The 22625-nt window shown below is 43.2% G+C and overlaps 1 long non-coding RNA gene across 1 annotated transcript in view; it reads left to right on the forward strand.

Moving 5' to 3' along the window:
- LOC115300085 overlaps positions 1–22625 on the forward strand; it is a 40239-nt gene that overhangs the window by 1031 nt on the left and 16583 nt on the right. The window contains exon 2 of the long non-coding RNA XR_003912492.1: positions 241–411. This is a non-coding gene — a long non-coding RNA (uncharacterized LOC115300085). The remainder of the gene's footprint in view (positions 1–240; positions 412–22625) is intronic.

Raw genomic sequence — 22625 nt, forward strand, 5'->3', positions numbered from 1 at the left:
ATCTAATTAGAGAAGGGAGGAGCAGGGTGGAGAAGACAGGAGGCCCACCTGATCGTTAGTGTCCAAGGGCACCCCCATCATCCTCACTGCTTGATATCCTTTTTTGCTGTCCTGTCCCACCTTATCCCGACGGGTCTGTGTGACCGAAAGCACAGAGCAGAAGGGATGACATGTCCCTTCAGAGATTAGGTTCTGGGTCGGTGCTCTCTTGCTCACTCGCTAGCTCTCTCCTTCTCTTAGGTCATTTGCTTTGAGAGAAGACAGCTGCTGCGTAGTGTGAGCAGCCCTACAGAGAGGCCCATCTGGCAAGAAACCGAAGCCTCCTGCCAACAGCCATGTGAATGATCTTGGAGCAGACTCTCCCTCCCCATCAGATGACTGTGTCCCCAGCTGACAGCATGCTACAGCCAGGTGAGCTGCTCCCAGATTCCTGACCCTCAGATACTGGCGAGGTAACAAATGCTCTTTGTTTTAAGCGAGTAATTTTGGAGGGAATTTGTGATGCATCCATGGATAAATAATATACCCAGGAAAGATGTGGTTTTAGGCAAAGCCCTCGCCTCAACTTGATCTGCAGGGAAACTCTGGAGTGTAAGTTACGCCTCACAGTTGGTCCTTATTTGAAGCAAAGGGAGCTGGGTTTTCTTGCTCTTCGTTCAGTGAGTCGTGGGCTGCCTTGGCTTTTGATTCTCTGTGTTTGGGTGCAGAGGCTCCATTCTTGAAGGTTCTAGAGCGAGTCTAAGGTATGGGCCCTTTGATGCAAAGCTTACGGAAGCTGGGGGAGGTAGGGGGAGAGGTAACCAGAAATATCGGAAGGGAGTCAAGGGATATGGGCCGAGCCCTGATGGTGTCCACTAACAAGGGCACACCTGGCCTTGGACTTTGCCCTGTAGGTGATAGGGAGTCAGCACAGAATTTCAAGCAAGGATGGTTCTGGGTAGCCCCTTCTGCCGACAGACAGGATTTGTGAGAAACGCTCAAGTATCAGAGATCTAACTGCTGCAGCCCTTGCTTTGCTGTCCAACATCTTTTCTCTCTGAGTGATAAATATACAGATATATATTATAAATATAATCTGGGTGCAACTCTGACTTAATGAGGAACACTTACAGCCTTTTCTTTCTCTAAAAATTGTCAACATCTTTTTTATAAGTGGTTTTAAAAAAAATAAAAAGCCTTCACACAGTGATCTGTAGCTTCATAAAATAAAGGCATTTCTAAGCAAAAAAAATTTTTTAAGTTTATTTATATATTTCAAGAGAGACAGAGAGAGTGAGCAAGGGAGGGGCAGAGACAGAGGCAGAGGGTGAGTCCCAAGCAGGCTCCTCACTATCAGCATGAAGCCCAAAGCTGGGCTGGAACTCCCGAACCATGAGATCATGACCTGAGCTGAAACCAAGAGTCGGACGCTTAACCGACTGAGCCACCCAGGGGCCCCCCAGTTTTTTAAAGTGATTGAAAAGAATAATCATTTTAATAATTAATCAACCCATCACTTAAAAATAAATGATGCAATTTATTTTGCCTTTTGGCTGTGATTGTCCTGGCAGCCCAAGCACTTGGCCTTTCAAAGCCATAGTACAGTCAGGCCAGAGATGCCGGAGGTGGGAAGGAAGTGATGCACATGGGTAACTTTGGGAAGCAGAGTCAGTGGGAAAGGGATGGAGACTTGGGTGAAGGAAGAAGGAGAAGTTACAGATGCTTCCAAGGCTCTTAACTTGGGTGACAGAAAATGACTGAGACGGAGACAGAGGCTGTTTAAATACTGAAGAGGAACTTTGAGCATTCAGCCGTAAGCTCTCAGGCTGGTTTGCCTCTGCCGTCTTTCCCTTCTCCACATTCAACTTATTAAACATCCACCCCAAGAACCTTGCTAATGCTGTGAGAGCTGTTCTAGCATTTTGGCCAGTTTTCCTGTCTTGAATTTGAGACAAGATAAGAGATATAAACAAATAATCATAACACTACATGATTAAAAAAAACAGTAGTTTTGGAAAATAGAGATTTTCTTTCTTTTTTTTAATGTTTTAATGTTTATTTTCTGAGAGAGAGAGAGAGAGAGAGAGAGAGAGAGAGAGAGGTCACTCAGGGGAAGGGCAGAGAGGGACAATCCCAAGCAGGCTCCGCGGTGTCAGCACAGAGCCCAGTGCAGGACTCGAACCCATAAACTATGAGATCATGACCTGAGCCAAAATCAAGAGTCGGATGCTTAACCAATGGAGCCACCCAGGGGCCCTGGAAAATAGAGGTTTTCTTATTTCCATTATTTCTTTATTAAAAACTGCTTTTGTTTCCCTTAGCGGTTTCCTTCCTTCTTGTTTTTTAATTTATTTTTATTTTTATTTTGAGAGAAAGAGAGAAAGAGAGAAAGAGTATGGGCAGGGGAGGGGCAGAGAGAGAGAGAGAGAGAGAGAGAGAGAGAGAGAGAGGAGAGAGAACCCAAAGCAGGTTCTGCGCTGTCAACACAGAGCCCAATGTGGGGCTCAGACGTCACGCACTGTGAGATCATGACCTGAGACGCTTAACCGGCTGAGCGCCCTGTTCTCTTCCTCCTGAGCTTCTCCTTTCCACATCTCCATTTTCTTCTCCTCCATGAATTCCCTGGGTTATTTAACATCTTAGCTTAAAGCTTCCCCAGCCTTTGTTTCTGTGTCCTCTGCCCTGCCGGCAGGGTTGTGTTACTTAACTTTGCAGCATCCATAGGATGTGTTTCCACTGAATCAGACCACGTGTGCATCTGCATTGACGTTTTCTGAGTTGGCCGGCCTCCCCTGGGAGGCTGGAACCCGAAATGTAGAATTTGATCTTCAGTAACGCTGCATGTGGGGCTCACAGCATCCTGTGACTCAGGTGCGCAAACGACAAGGCGTTAAGGTTTCAGAGAATTGTCACTCCTTAGCAGACACACATAATTCATTGTGATCATCATTAACAATTGGATTTTCCAGTTCCCAGTCCCCCTGGGTTTTTAGGACTCTGCCTGTGCTCAGAGCAGCAAGCCAGACACTTACGGCTCTCCTGGGGAAGCAGGCTCATGGCGGCCAATGGGATTGGCAAAGATTCTGCTGGAACTAATGGGTTCTCTGGTATCGTCTCGTTACTTAGAGTGGCCACAAATGTCCCTCTGCATCCTGCTTCCTCTTTGCTATTATTATCCTATTCCTGCTCCTATGTCCCATTTAGTCCCAGCAGCTTTACATGACGTGGGGAGAAACGGGGTTGGCAAGATGGAACCCAACACGGGCTCGGAACTGAAGATGCTTTAATTTCTCAGGGTTTCATCACCTCCAATCTTGAAATGACGACTGAAAGCAGCATGGTCTAGACACAACAGGAACTAATTCTAGCCGTGACCTGGCTGCTAATTGGGTCCGAATCTTGATCTCTGCCCTTATTTCTCTCCTCAAGGGCTTGGTCTTTTCTCTTGTGGGTTTGCAGAAGTAAAACTAACAAATGTATCTACCCACCACAGCTAGTCAACCACAGGAGACACTACTTGGGTGTAGGAGCATTCTTGTTAGAAAAGGAATCTGTACGAGCCTTTTCAGCGAGACCCAGGCTTGGGTTAGACTTGGCAAGCTGGCAATTTCTTTCCTTCCATGGCGTCTGTTATTGTGCTACTGAATCTGAGATCAGAGTGAGGCTGAGCCTGGCAGACTGTGACAAGGCCGTCCAGCTGGTGGGCCAAATATTGTGCTTTAGCTCATGATGTAGCACCACTAACAATTTCCATGTTCTAGTCATTTTAAAAAAGTGAATGCAAACGTGGCATCTGGGCCACTCATTCATCGATCAACCTAGGCCTGGGATACAAGTGAGGTGGGGTGGTGAGGTGAGTCTTCGGTGAGTCCTCAGGCAGTAGGGAAAATTGTCTGCTACTATTTTCAACATGAAGTGGTGTCGCAGTGGGCAAGAAAAACGTGTCTTTACGTTTGCTGGATTACGGGGGTGGGGGGGGTGTCTAACGTACCTCGCTCATCTCCATTTTACATCATCATTGGGATCTGATCTCCATGATTATGTACTTTCCCATAATTTTTCTCAACCCCCCCCCTTTAAAGTATTCTTGTTCTTTTTCCTAACGTGCTGTGTTTTATTGCAAAGTTGGCTCCCCCACGTGACTGGATGCTGATTCTGTCAGATAAGACTTGGCATCAGATTTCAGGATTCCATTATCTAACTCATGTCCAGGTGTGGGTGAGGCTTTTTGATGGGGCCCCTTGAGTATGCTTCTTTCAATCTAGGCTTAGAGGGGTGCCTGGGTGGTTCAGTCAGTTGAATGGCCAGGTCACTTGGTTTGAGCTCAGGTCATGATCCCAGGGTTGTTGGATCGAGCCCTGTGTCAGGATCTGGGCAGAGCACAGAGTCTTTTTAAGATTCTATCTATCTCTCTGTCTCTCTCCCCTACTTATTTTCTTTCTCTTAAAAAAAAAAGACTTAGACAAGTCATCTGTTTCTTCACACAACTACTATACAATGGTGATTTGAAGATAAAATCACTACAATTGCCACTGCAGTTCAAAAAGATGTGTGAGAGAAAGAGATACAATATGTCAGTCACTAGTCCATAGCTATTCTGACATCCAGCCAGGCAAACGTCTGCTCCTTGACTAGGGCTCAGTGTTCGACCTTGAGAATTATTGTCATGGCCTTTGCCTTGACCCTCTGGGCTTCTGATTCGACACATTGAGTCATTCTTTCTTTTATTTTTCTCCCCAGCTTTACTGAGATATAATTAATATATAACATGGTGTAAGTTTAAGGTAAACAATATAATGATTTGATATTTGTATATGTTGCAAAATGATTACAGTAATAACATCAGTTAACACATTCATTTCCTCACATAGTTACAAGTTGTGTGTGTGTGTGTGTGTGTGTGTGTGTGTGTGTGTGTGGTGATAACATTTAAGATGTACTCTTTTAGTAACTTTCAAATATGCAGTAGATACTGTTACTTGTAATCACCATGCTGGACACTGGATTCCCAGAATGTATCCATCTGAAAACTGGAAGCTTATACTCTGAATGCCTTCACCCACTTCCCACTCCTGCATCCTGCCCCTGACAACCACTGGTCTGCTCTCTGATTTTATGAGTTTGTTTTTTTAGATTCCGCAAATAAGAGATGGTGCAGCATTTGTCTTTCTCTGTTTAGCGTATTTCACTTAGCTTAATACCCTCAAGGTCCATCCATGCAGTTGGAAAGGACAGGGTTTCCTTCTTTGTTATGACTGAATAAAGGACTGTGTGTGTGTGTCTGTACACCCAGTTTTCTTTACCTATTTATCTATTGATGGACTCTTGGATTGTCTTCCTATCTTGGCTAATTGCAGGTAACATTGTGATAAACATGGGTTGCAAATATATTTTTTGAGATGGTGATTTCATTTCCTTCAGATGCATACCCAGAAGTGGAATTCCCAGGTCAAGTGGTAGTTCTATTTTGAATTTTTTGAGGTACCTCCACACTGTTTCCCATAGTGGCTGCACCAATTTATGTTCTCACCCACAGTGCACAAGGCTTCATTTTTTTTCACCTCCCCAAGTGGCCTGAGCTTCCTCACAGTATGGTGGCCTCAAGGTGGTCAGACTTCTTTTTTTTTTCTTTTCTGATCAAGCCTCGTTTATTAAGAGAACACACACATCTTATAAAGGGTAGAAGGCAGGAAGCAAGGCAGCTGACTTAGGTCGGTTGCTAAGAAACAGGGTCAAGTGATAAAGGCTAGGGTGAAGGAGGAACCAAATTGAAGTTTTAGCACAGTGCCTGAGGGGCCGACACTTCCCTGCCTGCAGGCGGCTGATCTTTGTTCTTCTGGCAGCTCCCCACAGGTCCCCCTTTTTTATCTTTTCAAAAAAGAGCTACTTCCAGAATATGATAGTATAGGCAAGGAAAGGACTGTGCCTGTCTTAGGATAGGCCTGCCAATCCTTCTTACCTGTCATGGGCACACCCAGAAGCCTGTGTCTGAGTAGCCTGTCTTAGGTTGATAGGATGGTAAGGCCTCTCTTACCCATTATTGGCTAACAAGCCCGCGCCTCTTGCCATAATATAGCTCTTCATTGGCCTCCAGATCAGCCATATCGAGCTTGTGATAATGGACCTGGGTAGGCTGCATCTTGATAACATCTATTTGCTGCTTTAGAAATGCCATGACCTTATTGAATAGAACAGGGCCCAAGGACAGCAAGATCAATAAACCTAGGTCCTAAAAGTGGGAGGAGGTAGGATAGAAGTCCATGAAATCCACTGAGGAAAGGACTGTCGATGAGCTCCTTCCTCCTCTTCTCCAGGTCTTCCTGAAGCTTCTTAATCTTATTTCTCCAAACATCCAGAGAAGGTGCCACCGTTTCCCAAACATGGTCCCTAAAAGAAAAGACAAAGATATTTCTCAAGGAGATTTTTTTCTCCCTGGAAGACTGAGTGTTATGATCAATTTGCTTTACTAGTCTCTCCGGCAACCATCTGGCTGCATCTGCTTGTTGTGAGTAGATGCACACTGCTCCTCGTCCCCAGATCAAGAGTGGGTCAGGACCATACCACTTATTATCCAAGGGGTCTCTCCAAAGCACGGTAGCAAAAGTTCTTTGCATCTCATTGTGCCAGAGACGTTAAGCAGCTGAGCGTCCTTCCTTATCCAAAGTTAAAAAATTTAAAATGAGTGAATGATGTAGCTTGCAGAGGTTTGAAACGGATTGTTTGTGGGAACAAACTTGATTGCCCCAAAAACCTGTTTGGGTTTGGGGGCCTGGGGCTGGCCCCATTTCCCGTTTCCCTGCAGGGGTGGTAATGGGTTACCCTGGGAGTCTATCTTGGACTTACAATCCTTAGCCCAATGTCAACCCTTACGACATCGGGGACAGACTCTATGAGGGAGGTTTTGATCAGTGGTCCATGAGTTAGATTTACAATCCCTGGCAAAGTGTCCTTCCTCGCCACACCTAAAACATTTTTCCTTGCCTTGGTGGCCTAAAAGTTCTTTTACAGTGAATCCTTGCAGGGCTGCGGCCATTGTCAATCCTTGTTGATAAGACACGCCGATATCAGAACACAATCTAATATAACCAGAGAGATCTGTCTTTTTTCAATAGGGTCTAATGGCCACCTGACATGTGGAATTTGCATTTTTGTATGCAAGTTGTTTTACAAATTTGGTGCTAGCATCAGCATTACCAAGAATAAGCCCCGCTGCCGTAAGAAGCCAATGGACAAAGTCGGCGAAAGGCTCATCGGGATCTTGTTTAACGTTAGTTAAGGAGGAACTGAGGTCCCCTCTGACTGGTAACTTTCTCCAGGCTCTAGTCCCAGCCGCTTGTACTTGAGCAAACAAGCCAGCATCATATTGCATCTGCATATCACTGCTGGCATAATTTCCTTCCCCTGTCAACATATCCAAGTTCCAGCCATTATTTGCCTGTGCATTACGTCGAGCAGTCTCCTTACAGAATTCAATATATTTTGAATTCCACAACAAATAATCCCCCCCAAGATAAGGAGGCTCGAGCAAGGGTATACCAATCACCAGGGGTGAGCCAATTCTCAGCCACTGATTCCACGATCGCCATAGTATACGGCGCAGTATCCCCATATTGTGCTACAGCAGTCTTAAGCTCCTTAATGACTTTAAAGTCAAAACCTGAATGGTGTCTCCATGCCTGTCCCTGGGCGTCGGTGGTCTCAGTAACTGGAAATGCCTCAGGGTCTGCGATGTCTATTAGGGGGCCAGCAGCCGGAAGATTTTTGAGAGCCACCCCTCGTCTTGGGGGTTTGGGCATTTGCTGTGAGGCTCGATGGTAGACTCCCTTTTGCCAACCTTACATTTTTCTAATAGTGATATCAACTCTTGCTGTTCTTCTTCTAATTTTATCTGCTCTTGCAATTGCTCTATTTTATCTATTTAGATCCTTTTTGGGATCTATGATGGGCAAAGCTAAAGGAGGTGCCGAGGGTGGGGGGTTATGTGGAGGTGGCCAATCAGGGTTATGGTATTTTGCAGCCTTTTTATCAATATCCTCCCTGTCACTATCTGACAACTCATCACTGGAAACTCTTTCTGTTAGTCTTGGGCGTGAGCATTTGGGTATAATCCTAGCCTTTTGCTTTATTTTTCTTTTCTTTAGATTAGAGTCTAACTTTTTGGGTCTTACAACTGAATTATCTGATTCCCTTTCAAGGTCGCTATCTAGGGAAATAAGATCATCCTCCCCATGGCTATGGGTAGGGAACCTGCTACTTTCTTTTTGTACACTAATGATCTCATTAATAAGGGTCCAATAAGAGAAGGCACTACCCATAATGCCCAATTATCCACCCGAATACTTGTCGCCGAGACAAACAAAGAGTAGGGTGCCTCTTCTAATGAGGAGACCAATCAGATGCCTGTCTGGCCGTGTCCCGAAGGAGCTTAGGTGAAGCTTAGCCGTAGCGGACTCAGTGTTGTGACTTACAATCGGAAACTATTCCAATGCCGTCATAGACCATATGCTTTTCACCATGGTATCACAGACCAGGCCCACTCAGACTCTGTAGGCTATTTGGGGACTTTAAGAGTGGCCACCCATGGAGCCACAAATTCGAACCCAGTAGGCAAGCCAGACCGAGTCGCACATTCACTCACACACACACACACACACACCAGAGGCTATAACATTCCCTCCCACAGAGGTTTTACAAACAAGTCCGAGACATTAAAAAAAGAAAACACTTAACTAGGCAATCTCTTTACTTTACTCACTTTCCTTATTCTCTATCTATATTTAGAAAAACACTTAAGAACAGACTTCATGGAGGAACTGAAAAAATTCTAATAATTGCTTTTTCTTAACTTTTACTCCCTGTGCCCTGAGGGTCTCTGTTTAGACCATTTGCTTAATTCCTGCCCTAAAATCACCGATCACTCACCTGAGCCGTGGGCTATGCGGTAGGTTCCTGCACAGTCGACTCTTTTTAATTTCTTTTAAACTTTGGTGGCTACCTTTTTTCTCTCTCTTCCTCAATCGGTGTTCTTCACCAGGTCCCTCGTACTCAGGCCGACACATTGGGTGCCACTTGTTCCGTCCAGCAGGTCAGTCAACGCAGGTCCTGAGGGAGGGAGAATAGGGTAGGGCAGGGAGCACAGAGAGTGGAGGCAAGACAAAGTCTTTGATCAAACCTCTGTCAGACTTCTTAAGTGGTGACTTAAGACACCACTATAAATGTTCCAGCGAACAAGAGGGAAACTGCACTGTCTTTTTCTCATTTGTGACTTCAGAAGTCATAACACATTACTTCTATCAGATTCTATCAGATACACATGAGTTACAAACCTGCCCAGATCCAAGAGGAGGGAGCAAAGACTCCCCCTTTTGATGGAAGGATTGTCAAAGAGGATAACCATACATAAACATATATAAACTACAAAGATATAATTGGTGGATACATCTTGAAACCAATATAATATCTAAGCTTTTGACACATTAATTCACAATATTTCTACTCCAGTTATAAGAGAGAGGATTTCCCTAAAAATTGAGAGACAATGAGCTGTGCTGAAGATAATTCTCAGTGCAAGGACCTGGACATATCTTTTTTTTAGATATCCAAAGGACTAGCCCAGGATTGGCAAACTTTTTCTGCAAAGGACCAGATTGTAAATATTTTAGGCTTTGCAGGCCATATGATCTCTGTTGCAACTCCTTGACTCCGCTGTCATAGTACAGAAGCAGCTGTAGACAACACATAAACAACTGAGCATGCATATGTTTCAATAAAACTTTATTTATAAAAACAGGCAGTGAGCCAAATTTGGTCCACAGGTCATCGTTGGTTGACTCCTGGACTTGACCATGGTTCTCTAGCCTGAGCTCCAGACTAGCCATGGAGGGGACACTGCTCAGTGGTAGACACCAAAATAAGTGATGCTGATATTGGCAAGCCTAGCCTTATGTAGCTTGAGACTCTTTCTCTACTGACCTCTGATGGCGGCTAATTGAGGGTCTGAAAGTACTCCTAAATTTCCTTCAGCATCAGAGTACCAGCTGGGAGAGTTTACCTCAAAATGTGTTTACACAAAAATATAATTTCTCTTGACTGACAATGTGGATCCTCTGTTAATACACAGTGATTGTTCAGTCTTGGCTGATGGACAGCAAAAATCATGGCTATCAGCAGGTCCTTGAAGAATCTTTTAGGGCTGTGCTTTGTAGAAAGGATGGAAAAGATTCGATTTCAGGTCTCTAATTTCCAGAAAAAGTCTTGTCAGATTAGGACAGTTCCTCTGTCTCAAGAGACATAAACCTGAAAATTATCAGAACGACAATTTTCAGTGCGGACCAAGTTAGAAGCTCAGCATCAAGATTGAGGGCACAGTAAAAGCTGATAGAAAGATCAAGCTCCCTCATTATTGGAAGAACATCTGAGGGATCAATGATCTCTGACCCGGGACCTAATTCATCACATACCCCTCCATGGACAGCGTCATTGCCAGGTCTTGCCCTTTCTGGTTAGGAATCTGTGTTAGGACAAAGGAGAGAGAGGACATTTGACTTAATGTCATGGCCCCTGGTCTGCTCTGTCTGAACTCCTGAGTTAAATCAGTTCTGGTTATTTATATGGTCTCTGGGACTGTGTGTCAAGGGGGAAAGGATTCACTCTTATTTACGGTTCTAACATGAAGGTTAAGCTATAAGGTAAGACAGCTAACATGTCACCTAATAGTTGCACACCATTATTTTGTCACAGAGTTACATTTGCATTCTTTGTTGTAATTTCAGTCTGGAAACATATGGAATGGAGTTGCTGCCGTGGAAGGGGTTGCCTCTCTCCTCTATTCCTTTTGTTCTTGTAACCAAAAGAGTTTGACCTTACAGGGTTTGACCATGACTATGACCGTCTAACACACAGACATGGATCACTTATTGATACCACCACATTTCTAAGTCTCAAAAGTACATTGAGCTTCTGAAGACAGGCAATAACTTCAGAGCATGGAAGACAGAAAAGATCCAGCATTGGATGGTGGCAGGGTGGAGAGATGGTCTGTTTTAAAGGCTTATTCTGCCAATTACTAGTGAGTGTGTGTGGCATCCATCCATTTGTTTAATCTCTCTGCAATCCAATTTCTTTACCTGTAAAACAGAGGTGATTTTACATGCTGCATAGGGTTCTCATGAAGATCACATTTAGTGACATTTATGAAGTGCTTGATGCAGCACTGGGCACAATACACTCCCTTCACCAGTGGAAGCCACAGTCGCTACAGGCTTGTGCATTTGATGCCCCCTAGATGTGGGGCTTTGCCAAATGACTTGCTTTGGCCTGAAGAATGTAGTTGGAAATGACACCATGTGAATTCTGAGCCCCGGCTATAAAGGCGTTGTGTGGTTTTGCTTGCTCCTCGGGGAGCCACTGGGCCCCGGAATGGGAGCATAGTGACTCCAAATGACATGAGCCAAACCTGGAGTCTGAACCCAAGCCCAGGAGAGTGCAGCTGAGCCCTAACTGACCTGTAGGCACAGGAGTAAGAAATAATTACCTATGGCAGTATGCCACTGATACTTTGTAACTGATACAGCCACGGAAAGATGAATCAAAGACACAAGGAACTTTCAGCCCAGGCCCGTGGGAGACAGAGGAGGAAGAATCAGGGAAGCAAGCTGTCACATTCCGAGAGAAACTTATTGTGTGATCTTTGAGGTATACACTTTGTCTCTCTGGCTCTGGTTTAGATTATACTTATTGTAGATGGCCCCAATATAATCTCAATTCTAGGTAAAAACTCTTCTGTATCTATTGACTTACTGTCCTATGTTTATAGACTAATCTGTAATATTTGTTCAGAAACAAGAAGGCTGAAGGGGCTCTGCTGACCTCAATAAAATGACAAATGGCATGGATACATTGAATAGGACCTTGTTCCTAAATTCCTGCAACGGTATGGAGAAGGACCCTGAGACTTGGAAGAATTAGATTTAAGGCCGATGAAAAGAGCTTCTTGTATAAGAAATTTTTGGACCTCCTTTTCACAAAGTTATCCCAAAGTGATGGCACAAGCCAATTTTATAAACTTTTAGCTTTCAAGAAGGTTTAAAGCCCAGGGGTCATGGATGAATTTCATCAGCTAGTATAGTGTTTTTTAAAAATAAGTTACTTGACAACATGTAAGAATGGAAGAGATTACATACGCATTCATTTCCATGAAAATACAATTTCTTTTATAACATTCCAAGATCTGACAACACAGATCTTTTATTAAAGCATAGAACAGCCATTTGGAGCAGAGTGAGAGCTTTCTCTTTTTGATAGGAATTAACATTTCTTTCTTTAAAAAAGTTTATTTTTGAGAGAGAAAGAGTGCAGGAACACAAGCAGGGGAGGGGCAGAGAGAGAGAGGGAGAGACAGAATGCCAAGCAGGTTCAACGCTGTCAGCATGGGTCCTGACGCGGAGTTAGAACCCACGCACGGCCAGACCACAACACGAGCCAAAATCAAGAGTTGGGCACGCAGCCGACTGCACCACCCAGGGGCCCCAGGACTTAACATTTCTGATTTGCTCCAGTGCCCCTCTGACCTGCACTATTTGCCTCACCCCAAAACCCTTGGGGTTCATCATCTTTGGTTTTGACAAAACCCTAATGACTGATCCTAAACTGGTCTTGGTACAGAGGTCTTGATTATGTCAAAATCATCATCAACGGTTTTCAACTGTTGTCATGGAAAGTAACTGGGTCCTTTCTCAAGGAGCTCTCTGGCGGGTCCAGCCCAGAGCAACTCAGAGATCTACTTTTCTAGATACTTTATAGAGAGCAAGTTTGCTCAGGGTCTTCTTGCAATGATTGGATGGTGAATGGACAATTTCATGTAAAAACTGAACCACCCTCTCATCTCCTGCCCTGTTCTTTCTCCTTTATTCCACATTTCAGTTAGTGGTGTCACCCATTCACTCAGGTTAGATGCTTAAAGACCCGATTTTCTTCTTTCATTCACACTCAAGTTACAATGTCTCTGAAATCTCCTCTGTGTCAGTCGATCTTTATTCTATTCATCTGGCCAGTGCTTTAGTAGAGATTTATAGATGGACTATTGTAAAAAATAATAATAGCCCCCAAAACTGGTTGGTATGTCTGATGTCTTCATGTATCTATCAACTGGTTTAATCGTCATGTCTTCATGTATCTATCTCCCTACTCAAACTCCATCCTATAATAGAATGAGATTTCTAAACATGCATCAATCTGATCCTGTCACCCTCCTTTTAAAAACTTTCCCATAATTGATTTGTCATTGCCCACAAACTCCTCAATGCAAGAGATTTCAAAATTGAGTGCTATCTTACTTCTTAAATCTTATCTCTTGCTACCCTTTGCCGCAAATCCTATGTCATGACCATTCTGACACAGTTGCAAAATAAACTCTTCAAAGATGTTACTCCTTTTTTTTTTTCCTGGTCCCTTTGCCTGGAATGTTCCACTTTCCATGGCGTTAAGAAAACTACTACTTGTATCTAAAGTATCAGCTCGGGGCACCTGGGTGGCTCAGTCAGTTGAGTGTCAGACTTCGGCTCAGGTCATGATCTCACAATTCATGAGTTCCAGACCCATGTAGGGCTCCTCCTGACAGCTTGGAGCCTGGAGTCTGCTTCAGATTCTGTGTCTCCTTCTCTGTCCCTCCCTTGCTTATGTTCTGTCTCTCTCCTCTTTCAAAAATAAATAAACATTAAAAAATTCTAATAATAAAAATAAATAAATAAAAGATAGGCTCAATTGTCTCCTTTCCTTTGGAATCATTTCTAATTCTCCTCAACCATAAGTCAGATTTAATTGTATCATTCCCTCCCCACTGCTCCCATTGTTGTTTTTAATTTTCTCTATTAGAAGACTTACCTGATGGGCATAATTCGTTGTTTATATATATTTCCCTACCACATTGTTGACTTCCGGGAGACAAGATTAGGTCTCATTAATCACTGTGGTTCCACCATCCTTCACAGTGCTGAGCACAGCATAGGTATCAGTAAAATGTTTCTCGAAGAAAGAATGAATGAATTACCAATGGACCTCTCCGTGTTCCTTCAGAGAGGTAAGACTGGGACAATAATACGGGGGTCTTAGTAGAAGCTCATAGAACACTAATGTTCATTTCATCCCATCCCATTCAACTGAACAGATGATCTCCATCTGCACATCTTTCCCTCTGTTGCTCTCCTTTTTCTCAGACCTTAACTGTTGACTTCTTCTCAATATTTACCTTAGGATGGCCCATGCAACTTTGGCTGCACACTGAAATCATCCAAGGACCTTTCAGAGTGTTAATGGCTAGATTTCATCCACAGGGATTAAAAATGTTTTTTCAATGTTTTTACTTAATTTTGAGACACACAGAGTGTGAGCAGGAGAGGGGCAGAGAGAGAGGGAGGCACAGAATCTGAAGCAGGTTCCAGGCTCTGAGCTGTCAACACAGAGCCCAACATGGGGCTCGAACCCACAAACTGTGAGATCATGACCTGAGCTGAAGTCAGCTGTTTAACTGACTGAGCCACCCAGGCGCCTCCATCCACAGGATTTTAATGTAACTGATCTGAAGGAAGCCTGGGCATTGGTATGATTCAGATGCACAGCCAAGGCTGAGACCTTGTGCTTCGGGTCTGAAGTTCATACTTCTTTCTGGTTCCATATAATAAAGCTGCTGACAAGAGGCGATCCTCATTTTTTCAATACCTCTGCAGTGTCCAGATTGGTCAGGTGCCCAGGTCTCCATGTGCATGAGGAATCAGAGGTGAGAGTTGAAACTAAACTCTTTATGACTCTTAAGTTACCTGTATTATTTTTCTTGATTTATAGAATAAAAGACCCCCACGGGAATTTAAGCATCTCTTCACAGACTGTAGTTTCTTCTCTCTCTCTCTCTCTCTCACGTATTTTGGTTCTGGGACCTGGAAACTATGGCTTTTACTGTCCTTTCTGGGGTTTCTCTCAACATTTGCCTTGTTCCACTGAAAACGGGCATCTTCCACTCAGCATCAAAATGTCATGCTAAGAGAGTTTTTAGTATCCGGCTTGTAAGCCAGGGTGAATCTTGAAATTGGCTCTCTACTGGAATATAATCAGCATGATTCAGGGGTCTTTCCAGCCCCAATCCAGCTGGAACCTTCTTTTAGGACGAGCAGTGTGAGTATATGCCATACGTCAGAGAGTGAGGGCAGTCGTACAATGGGGAGGAAGAAAGATGGGGCATCACCGGGAGAGAAAACAGCTTCCTAAGCCTCGCTGGTGGGTCTGACTTAAGGAGCAGGTCATTTCTCCTGGCCCCAAAGCCTTTCCATAACGAGGAAAGATGTATTTGTCTTCATTCTTGCATTGAATCAACAAAGCCCTTTTTGGTGGGAGATAACACAGAGTCAGATCTGGATTGTGTGGAGGGAGGCATGGGCTCCAAGGATGGACAGAGCCAACTCATCTACATGCCCCGTGTCCCCCAATACTTCTTGAAGAGATGGAAGGTTATGAAAAAGAATAACCCCCCCAACAGCATGATAGAGAAGAAAGGGAGCTATGCATAGACAAAGAAATCAGTGCGTTCCTGATATACAGGGAGCAGATATCATCAGATTTACAGAGACACAGAACTGGAGGAAACAGCTCACAACATACGGGGGAGTAGACTGTGGCCAAGTAGATGCAATTTAAGAAAAACTCCAATCCTAGCGTCAATAAAATGGAAAGGACTTTGGGAGAACACAAAGAGCTCTCTTCCGCTCTTACATGCGGTATACCATATCTCTCTTTCATTTTTATTGGTGATATCTTATTGGTAATATTTCACATTTTATTGATGATATTGGTGATAAGAATTCAGAATTCCTGAATTCTTCATCAGTTATCCATTATTGTCACAGGCAAATGAAACAGAAAAATCATATTATCTGTTATTAAGAAGGCAGCATTTCTCAGTTTCTAAGGTCTGCAATTACCTATGGATTTTTAAAAATCTAGATTCCTGGGCTCTCCTCAAAACCTCTTGAATCAGAATCTTTGTGATTCCAAACACCCACATCACCAAAAATTCCTAAAGGAGGCTCTGATGTTCTCAGGGTCAAGGACTAGAGCATTTTTTCCAGATCCTACGTAAGATTTGAGGTGAATTCAAGGGTGCCTGGGTGGCTCAGTTGGTTAAATGTCTGACTTTGGCTCAGGTCATGATCTTGTGGTTTGTAGGTTTGAGGCCTGCATCGGGCTCTATGTTGACAGCTCAGAGCCTGGAGTCTGCTTTGGATTCTGTCTCTCTCTCTCTCTCTCTCTCTGTCCCTCCCCTGCTTGCACTCTCTCTCCCTCTCTCTCAAAAATGAACAGACATTAAAAATTTTTTTTTGATATAAAAAAAGGATTTGGGGTGAGTTGTGCTCTATCAAATAGATTTAACACATGGTTCAGAATGGGGAGATGGAAATAATGTCATAGATAGCATAAGAAAACTTTCTAGAGCTGAATATTCTCTTCAGGTGTAAAGGCCCTCCAGTTACTGAGAAGAATGGAGAGATCAAGAAACCCATACATGGAATCTCTGTAGAGAAAGTTCAGGATACGATGGAGAAAAAGAACATTTTGACCATCAAATCTTGGGTGTGGCCGAAGTTGATTAATGCAGTGGAGAGGATAGATCAGGAGCTCCAGGCTTTCTTAAGTCTGACACTTTATGCCTCAGTTTCTTTTCTTTTCTGCAGAGGGAAAAATAATAAATAATAAAAAAATAATAGCTTGGAGGGTTAAATGAGTTAATACATAGGAAATTCTTAGAATTCTTATAATAGTGATGGACAAATAATAATAATAATAATAATAATAATAATAAATGTTTAGTGATAACGTTTTGGGGTTATGGGGGGTTTGTGGGGTCTGGAGCCAATGACCAAGAAAGAATTTTTTAATATTTTTATTTATTTTTGAGAGAGAGAGAGACTGAGTGCAAGCAGGGGAAGGGCAGAGCAAGAGGGAGACAGAATCCTAAGCAGGCTTCAGGCTCTGAGCTGTCAGCACAGAGCCTGACATGGGGCGAGATCATGACCTGAGCCAAAACTAAGAGTTGGACACTCAACTGACTGAGCCACCTGGGCGCCCCAAGAAAGAATTGTGGAAGACATCTTTGGTGCAAAAAGGTGACTTTATTGATGAGTGGGGACAAGACCAATGGGCAGGAAGAGCTGCACTGGGGTCTTGACGGCTAACTCATTATACACCCTCAGGTTGGGAAGGGGTCAGGGATAAAGTAAGGTTCTAAGGAATTTGGAAGCAAGGTTTCTAGGACCTTGTGGGACTAGCTGTTGCTAGGGAAACACCATTTATTGCTGTTTAATAACAGCTCAGTCATGAGACCCCTCAGATGCATATGGGGGGCCATAAGCTTGGAGCATGATTGCTGGCATATGTCTTGGGGCAGTTGAGATCAAAGATGCTGATTTACAGGATCCTCAAGGTTGGGACAATATTAAGCTAAGGTTCTCTTTTGTCCCCAGCGAAGTGTCATCATTGAGGCAGCTGAGATCTTAGAGGGAGGTCACTCTTCTGGTTTCAAGGACTTGTCAGTGGGCTGTAGGCAGTGACAGAATTTAATTTTTCATTTGCCTTAGTTTCCCACGTCACCATGGCAGACACTTAAACCTCTTTCCTTTGTTCTTGAGTCCCCAGGAGTGTCCGAGGAGTATCACACACACCCCACCTGTGAGTTGGGGGCGTGGTGTGCCTGCCTGTACTTTGCCTTCAGCCTGCCTCATGCTCCCTCATCTTTATTATTATTAATAATCTGCAATAATATGCTTATGTAGACTATTCAGTAATTTTCTTGTGCAAAATATATAGGATACTTCGGTGACTCTGGCGGGGGGGGCGGTCCCGGTGATAGCGTTATTAATTTTATTGTTATTTTTGTGACAATGCTTCTTGAGGGACATTGGACACAGTGGGAGGCTTCATTGGCTCTGCCCCTTGGTCTTGCCAGCATGGCCGTGTGGAGGCTTTTAAAGATGGGCATCAGGTGATCTTCCCTAGATGGAGTCATAGACTCGAAGTGTAATAATCTATCCCCAGCTTTTAGTTCTGATCAGAAAATGTGAACGAGGAAGCCGCAAGCAAGAATGTGACTTCGTGAGGCCGGTGAGCACCCAGGGAGCATCTGAGAACCCAGAGGAACCTGGCTCTGTTCCACAGAATGAGCCAGAGATCCCGGTCTGTGGCGTAGATGCTGTAGCCAAAGCTCAGTAGCACTGTGGGGGTTTGGGAACAACCCCGAGAATTTGGCAGCCAGACCACACTCCGTGACCTTCGTAAATCCGACAGCTCACTCCGGCTGCTCATTCCCCCCTTCTCAGGCTTCTGTCTCTCTTTTGCTTGCAAAGCTGAAAAGGACAGCTTGAGAATGTTATTGTCTGGACACAGGACCCTCAGTGTTGCATTCTTATGGCCCCTTAAACAACCGGAGAAAAACACTAAGGCAGTCCAGAGTAACAAAGGAAGTCATAGGAGAGGTAAAGGACTGGAAAACCTTTAAGGTGTCCACTTTTTTCTCACAATCTTTTCAGAAGGATCAGGTTTGGTAAAGCTGGGACCCCCATGAAGGTCACCACAATATGCCACCTCAAAATACGCCTCTTTGGCATATGGAATATTTGGAGCTAAAGGCCACTGAGAACCAGCTGATGCAGGGAAAACTCTAAACACAGGGCACAAGCTTTCCTTTCCTAAAGGAAATTTACATTTATACAGAAAATTTACATTTGTAAAGAGGATTCTTAACAGCTCTTACCAAAGGAGAAGTCACCTACTAAATCCACTTCACAAAGTTTACTACTAACAAAAACCCTTGTTTACCATAATTTTCTGGGTCTCTTTCCTAGATCTTTCCTCCCTCTCTCAGAAACACTAAACTCCTTTTCCTTTCAATTAGCCTAAGGAAGTAGCAAGCTCTCACCACCCCTTTGGGCCGCTCACCTCTGGGTGCTCCCACACGCAAGCCCAATGCACCTGTTTGTAGCTTCTATTGTTTTTCTCTTGTTGATCTATCTGCCTGTTGCCAGTCTAAATACAGATCACCCACTAGAGAATGGGAGAAGGGTAGAGGAAATGATATCCCCCTCCTCTACACCAGGCAAGGATCAGAGTAAAAATTTATGTTGCCAGTGTCCCAGGGCTAAAAATAAAGTTCTCACTTAAGATTCTAGAATGCACCAAAGCCAGAGGAGGTGGAAAACTCAAAGCCGTTCAGTAGGGCCAATGTCCAAAATGTAGGGTGGGACATGAGTTAGTAGGCTGCTATATTTAGCAAGTTCAGAGGCAAGGAGAAGAAATTGAGCACAGACAAGAATCACACCAGATTCTAAGCATCTCTAGAGCAAATAAGTATATATATATTTTTACCATTGGGTCCCCAGGCCCTGGTGTTGTGCCTATAAGGCATCTATTTATTAATATAGTGACTAACTTAATAATCAAATGGTTTTAAAAGGGAGGGGTTAGGAATTAAGAGAAGCATTATCTACTGTCCATGACTTTTTTATGAGCTGGCTGGAAGTTATTCTGTGGTTGTGTTGACTCTGCTTCAAGGGCTGAGAGTGGAGGATAAGCATTCCATTTTTTATCTCCTACCAGTTTTCAGGTACCATGTAAGGCATGAGTGGTGCAGAAATAAAAAAGACATGGTGTTTTCTCCTGAGAAACCCAAAGCTTCACAGAATAAATGGCATTCTTACTCCCCATTTAATGGTCAGTAGGAGTTTTCCAGGTAGAAAGAGAAAGTATTCCAAGAAATGGAATCTTGTGTGCTAGGACCCAGCTGGAAATTTACTAAGGTGACCACATGTAGTTAGAATGTAAGGTACTGTTAGAAAGGGAATGATAAATCAGGTTTGTAAAGCAGCTAGCATTGGGTCAATTAGTAAAAGACCCTTATTCTTTACCTTTAAAGTATTACTTCATCTTGTTGTGGGTGATCAATAGCAATGAAAGGATTTTATGAGATCTTAGGTTTGGGTAAGAATGACCTTGGATAGATATATGGAAAAGAGAATGACAGAGTGGACACTGGAGGCAGAATGACCAGTTATGGAATCTTTTTTGTTGTTGTTGTTTATGTGAGAAATGATGAGACCCAGAACTAGTATCTGGAAATGGCAGGGGGTAGAAAATAAGAAGACTAATTTGAGAAGTAGTTCGAGATCAAGAAGATTTGGTAGGAGAAATTGGGAATTACCATGATGTTTCTAACTTCGGAAATTAGGCGGAGGGCGATGCTTTTTATCCAAGTTCAGGACGAAAGAGGGTGAGTGTGGGATTAAGGTGATGTGTTCCTTTTGATATATTAATGTTGAAGTAATTGTGGATATTCAAAAGGATTTGTCCTGTGGTAGTCTGGAACCAATGGATGGGGCAGCCATTGGCTTCCTTGGGACTCTGCTGTTTCTTAAGTATTTTACTTGATGAAGGATAAGATTATTCCTGAGCACTTCAACTGCAAGTAAATCGAAGTTTACTCTCCTTCTTAAATATCATCTTGATTCCCCAAATGTATGTCTGTTTCTATAAAGTGAGGTCTGAGTGTCAGATCCAAAGTCCAAGTGCTCATTCCCATTGGCCAAAGACTACATAGGGTCTATGATCATTTCATACTCTTTCACCAAAGGCAGTACTAACTTTCACTAACCTGTATACCACTCCACAGCCTTCCACTCCCCAAGTTCATCTCTCCTTCCTCTCTTCTGGGTAACTCCTTGGCTGCTATATTTAGACTTCCTCCTTACTCCCTGAATGAAAACTTTCCAAGGTCATCAGAGAACCCCTAATTGCTAAATGCAGTGGGATATTATTTCTCTATATCTTCATTGACTCTCTGCAACATTGGAGCCTGACTACTCCTTTCTCATTGAAAATCTTCTCTTAGCTTTCTTAATTGACTCTTCTCTGTTTTTTTTTTTTTTCTTTTTTTCTCCTAACTGTGATTACTTCTTTTTGGGTCACTCAGCCAAATACTCATCCTCTGGACATTTCTTTTTATAATTTTTAACATAATAAAGCTCTTTTTCTGCTTTTTAAAATGGGCATGTCATTGTTGAAAAATGAAAGCAATTCAGAATAGTGTGAAGTCAGGGCACCTGGTGGCTCAATCAGCTGAGCATCCGACTTGGGCTCAGGTCACGATCTCAAGGTTTATGGGTATGAGCCCCATGTCGGGCTCTGTGCTGATAGCTCAGACCCTGGAGCCTACTTCAGATTCTGTATCTCCCTCTCTCTCTGCTCCTCCCCTGCTTACACTCTGTCTCACCCTGTCTCTCAAAAATAAGTAAATGAAAAAAAAAAAAGAAAAAAGAATAGTGTGAAATTGGCTAACAACGATCACCCCTCAATCCATCACCTACAGAAAACTAAAGTTCACGTTTTCATGGTCAAACTTTCTCCTCCCAAGCACTTTGTCTCTGAAGTGAATTCAAAAAGGTGTCTAAATCATTTTCTCTATTTGATTTTGTTTTTTTGAAGTTGTTCTCAGTTTTGGAGGCAGTTCTACCAACATGATTACCAGAGGAACTGCTATTTTGCGTTCTGTTTGAAATATTCGATAACTGTCCATAGTGAGTTGGGCTCAATATTGAGCATCTTTCAGGAAAATCTTCTCTGTCTTATAGAGCCAGACTTCTGCCACAAATTAAGATCAAGTATGTCTTGTTGAATGGCAGGTAATAGATTGTTCATATAAATACCAACTGAGGATTATAAAACTCAACTATTAGTACTCAATTGCAGGATATTAGGAAGAAGTCCAGAAGAGATGGAAAGTTTTTATTTTACCTCCAAAAACCATTTATTACAATACAGCTCATGCTGGGTGAAGGAGGTTGTGTATCTCATGGTAAAGCACATTAAAACTTGAGTTAGGGGCAACATCATAGGATAACACTACCTTGCTATAAGGTTAAGAATGAGCGGCCAACAGCGTTGAAGCAAAGCCTTGGATGAGGGTTCAAAAGGCATGCCTGATGAGATTACTATCATGGGTTTTCAGGAAAAAGAGCTCTTAACAAGTGATTGATAGGTAGCTTATTGATTCTTATAAGGGGTGGAAAATAATGACCTGGGCATGTGTATCTTTCAAAGTAATCCCGGGTTTCAAATACCTACACACTGCCTAGTTATTATAGTTCCTTCCATAGGAACATTGTCCGGGATTTTCCCAGGAGTAGTTTCTTAAAATCACTGGGCAAGGAAGATGTTTTCTTCAGGAAGACTTTAGGGTACCAAAATTTCAGAACAAGAAATTTATTTTCCTACCAGGCGACTTCCTAAACCTTTGTTATAAACTATCCTTTTCTGTCCTCATAGACCTGTGGTTCCTCATAGGTGGAGACTTTTGTCCCCGGAGGGATCTGTGGCAATGTCTGGAGACATGTTTGATCTTCACAACCGGGGGTGAAGTGCTATGGCATCTAACAGATGAAGGTTACATGTAATGGGTAGAGGGTGTATCAAAAAATCATCTGGCCCAAAATACCAGTGATGTCAAGGCTGAGTAACTCTGAATAGAGTATGTGTTCTGGACCAGTGGCCAAGACATAGTTTCTCCTCTACTATCATTTTTGAGTGATAACTTTTATTGCTTTTAATGCTGTTTT

This window comes from Suricata suricatta, chromosome 8, assembly GCF_006229205.1.
Source record: "Suricata suricatta isolate VVHF042 chromosome 8, meerkat_22Aug2017_6uvM2_HiC, whole genome shotgun sequence".
Taxonomy (NCBI): Eukaryota; Metazoa; Chordata; class Mammalia; order Carnivora; family Herpestidae; genus Suricata; species Suricata suricatta.